Raw genomic sequence first — 3245 nt, 5'->3', positions numbered from 1 at the left:
TTTAGTTGATCAAAATGTATCCTGGAGAGCATAATAGTATAATATTAAAGGGGCATGATGTCAAGCCAGTCCAGAAAATGACCACATAAATATTAGACTAAAAAAGAACTTTGACTTGGGAGAAAGAAGAGAATAATTATTGGATTACTAAACATTTGTAAACCGATGGAATAAAAAGGTTAATAAACACCTTGTGGGAAATAAGTAGGTTCAATCCAGATCCCTTTCAAGTGGATAACTGATACACTCCGGTGTCCCTCCAACAGGAAATAATTGAAAGCGTATTGACAACTATGGGATAAGCCTTTTGAATAAAATGTGTACAGTGAAAACCTATTAAGTTTCACATATTCATTCAACAAATACTTCAGGCATGAGGCTAGGAAAGACAATTATAAGTAGATTAGACATTATCTCTGCCCTCAAAAGGCCTATAATTTAGTAAGGTTATAATCAAGGAAGAACATTATTATAAGAATGCTCACTTTAGCAGCACACACACTAAAACTGGAATGATAGAGAGAAGATTACTATGGTCCCTGAGCAGGGACGATAGGCAAATTTGTGAACCGTTCACTATTTTAAAAAACTTGGCTCTAAAAAAGTGTTATAGAAATTAATATGAAAAGGGCTTTGACATATATATATGTATATATATAATGCATATATATATATATATATATATATATACACATAACATGATGTAGGATGCATTTTATGCTCTTCACAAGAAATCTGCTTTAATATAAATACACAGGTTAAAGGTCAAAGAATGGAAATAAATTTACCATCCAAACACTAATTAGAAAGGAAAATGTGAGGATGGCTATAATAAATAAGACTGGAAATAATACTTGTTGGTAAGGATGTGGAGAAACTGGAACCTTCATAGATTGTTGGAATGGAAAATGAGGCAGCTACTTTGGAAAACAGTGTAGCAATTTCTCGTAAAGTTAAATACAGAGTCACCACATGACCCAGCCATTTGGTTCCTAAGTATATGCCAAACAGAAATGGAAACATTTGTACATGAAATGCACAAGTATATTATTCATGAAGACCAAAAAGTGGAAACAGCCCAAAAGTCCACCAATAGATAAATGGATAAATCAATGTGGCATATCCAAATGGGGTAGGCAGAATAAAGTCCTCCAAATATGACCATGTCCTAATCCCTGGAACCTGTGAGTATGTTTCCTTACCTGGCAAAAGGGGCTTTCCAAAGATGTGTAAGTTAAGGGCTTTGAGACGGGAAATTACCTTTCTATGATGTCTGAATTACATCTAATACTGTTTTCAACACAGAAAACAAAATGAACATTGGAGTGACTCTATTTAATATTAAACAAAGTTGACTTCAGAACAAAAACATTACCAGAGACAAAGAAGGACATTTTATAACAATAAATGGGGCAGGTTACCAAGAAAACACAGCCATCCCAACTGCTGCATCAACAGAGTTTCAAATTACATGAAGCAAAAACTGATTGAAAAATAAAAGTAGTCAAATCCAGAATTCTAGCTGAAGATTTCAAGTCTCCTCTCTACCTGCTAGGTCCATTTGCTGAAAAGACCCGAAAACAGTGAAACTCCAGTAGAAAAAAAAAAAAAAAAAGCAAAAACAAAAACAAAAACAAAAAACACACACACCTAGCACTGAGATCTTGATTTCAAAATATTATCTCCAATAAAGGGAACCAGGGCTCCTTGAAAAAAAATGGCTGATTCTGGGGCTGGGACATGAAAAGTAAAAGACAAACGTAGAGTGCCAGACTGCAAGAAAGCATTCAAAGATTCATGGGGACATATCAAAACGACACTTGAGTCAGCTTGAAAAGACTACCACTGGCCTAGTGTGAGATGGTAGAGGTAAATAAATTATAGTGATGAGTTACAACCCACATAACAAAATAGGAATCCATCAGTCCATACTAATAAAAATAAATGTGAGAAAGTATCTCTTTATGAAATACTTATTAATTATAAGCAGTATCTCGTGAGAAAACTAAATGAATAGATAAGAAAGAAAAACTCTTCCTTAGGACAGAATTCCACTAATAAAGAGACACAAAATAAATTAGAAAATCACTATTTGGCAACCACTATAGTAAGCGTTTTCAGGCAAGGACCACAAATAGAGGTTAAAACTAGCAGGCAATGGGGCGCCTGGGTGGTGCAGTCGGTTAAGCGTCCGACTTCAGCCAGGTCACGATCTCGCGGTCCGTGAGTTCGAGCCCCGCGTCGGGCTCTGGGCTGATGGCTCAGAGCCTGGAGCCTGTTTCCGATTCTGTGCTTCCCTCTCTCTCTGACTCTCGCCCGTTCATGCTCTGTCTCTCTCTGTCCCGAAAATAAATAAACGTTGAAAAAAAAAAAAAAAAACTAGCAGGCAAGACTCTAATAGTATCTCTTTATGAAACACTTATTAATTATAAACAGTGAATTAATAACTTTATAGTAAAGAAAAATGGTAGTTGCCACCTTAGCCAAGTGACGTCAAAGTTAATAAATATCACCAGTAACTGGCCCAACTTGAAAACGTCTGCCTACTGGCAGGATGTGCTGAGGACACATCTGTGGCATTTCTGCCAACAATGCATGGCCTGAATCAAATCCTGAGGAAACAACAAACTGTGGGATTTTCAGAAAAATACTCAGCCTGTACTTTTCAAAAACATGATTGATGCAAAAGACAAAGGAACGAGAAAATGTTGCAGAAAAGGCACATGAAAAAGACAGGAAAACTAAAGGCAATGTGTGATCCTGGATTGGATCCTTGACCAGCGATACATAAATAAATAAAAGCATGCTTTGACATTAAGGGCATTAATGAGACAATAAAATTTGAATAAGGACTACAGACTGAAATATTGTGTTAATATTTTCCTAGTATTAATTTCTAGATTTTAATAACTGTGATTACGTAAGAAAATGTCTCTGTTTTGGGAGCACCGGGGTGACTCAGGCAGTTAAGTGTCTGACTCTTGATTTCAGCTCAAGTCATGATTTCACGGTCATGAAATCTAGGCTAGCGACAGGCTCCACACTGGGCATGGAGCCTGCTTAAGATTCTCTCTCCCTCTCCCTTTGCCCCTCCCCTTCACCCATGTGCATGCTCTCTCTCTCCAAATGAATGTTACTATTTTTAAGAAACACATGCTGGGGGCACCTGGATGGCTCAGTCGGTTAAGCCCCTGACTTCGGCTCGGGTCATGATCTCGAGGTCTGTGGGTTTAAGCCCTGTGTCG

General features: G+C 37.3%; 1 non-coding gene across 1 annotated transcript; it reads left to right on the top strand.

Moving 5' to 3' along the window:
• Window positions 1-477: 477 nt before the first annotated feature.
• LOC123607760 lies at window positions 478-584 on the top strand. The gene has a single exon (XR_006716905.1). It is a non-coding gene; the product is annotated as a U6 spliceosomal RNA (small nuclear RNA).
• Window positions 585-3245: the final 2661 nt, after the last annotated feature.

The sequence above is a fragment of the Leopardus geoffroyi genome, chromosome A2, assembly GCF_018350155.1.
Source record: "Leopardus geoffroyi isolate Oge1 chromosome A2, O.geoffroyi_Oge1_pat1.0, whole genome shotgun sequence".
In the NCBI taxonomy this organism is placed as follows: domain Eukaryota; kingdom Metazoa; phylum Chordata; class Mammalia; order Carnivora; family Felidae; genus Leopardus; species Leopardus geoffroyi.
Note: the sequence above shows the minus strand (reverse complement) of the source record. Positions and strands in the feature narration are given on the sequence as shown.